The sequence below is a fragment of the Penaeus monodon genome, chromosome 33 (genome assembly GCF_015228065.2).
Source record: "Penaeus monodon isolate SGIC_2016 chromosome 33, NSTDA_Pmon_1, whole genome shotgun sequence".
NCBI classification, from domain to species: Eukaryota; Metazoa; Arthropoda; class Malacostraca; order Decapoda; family Penaeidae; genus Penaeus; species Penaeus monodon.
This window is the reverse complement of record NC_051418.1, coordinates 32,721,396-32,722,001: the sequence shown is the minus strand read 5'-3', so window position 1 is coordinate 32,722,001 and position 606 is coordinate 32,721,396.

Below are 606 nucleotides of genomic sequence, written 5' to 3'. Positions count from 1 at the left end.
TTGAAACTGTGTTGCGGATGCTAGTCTGCCCTAGAAATTACTTTTTTTCATTTTATTGGGGACACAGGATGTAAATAATATTATGACTTCAATATTTGAGTCACTGGAAGGATTTCTTTTAAAGATTGCATATTTATTTTGACGCCTGTATGTTGTCATTTGATGTCACAGTGTTAGTATATAGTAGTATTAAACGTTTATGTGCGGAGGGAGGGATGTGTGTTTACATTAGACCATTCGAAAAACAAGTATATGACGCTTAAAAATATAAGTTTGAATTATTGTTTGGTGCTTAAACAAAGTGTTGAAATCATGTGAATTCGTCAATACTATAAAGTTAGGGATACAGATGTGGATTATTTTTGGTTTGTTCATTTCAGTTCGAGCAAATGGAAAAGAAATTGTTCTGTGGATATTGGTAGTGGTAGCTGCTGTGATGTTACCACTTGTTTTCCAAAGGTTTCCTAGGGTAACATCATCTCGATTGTGCCATCTTGTTCAATTAAATCTACTCCGTGACGAAACAGGCGCTTTTCTTCAAAGCTTCACTGAAAAATGGAATCATCTTTCTTGTCATGGGAGTACACCTCTGCATCACACACACAC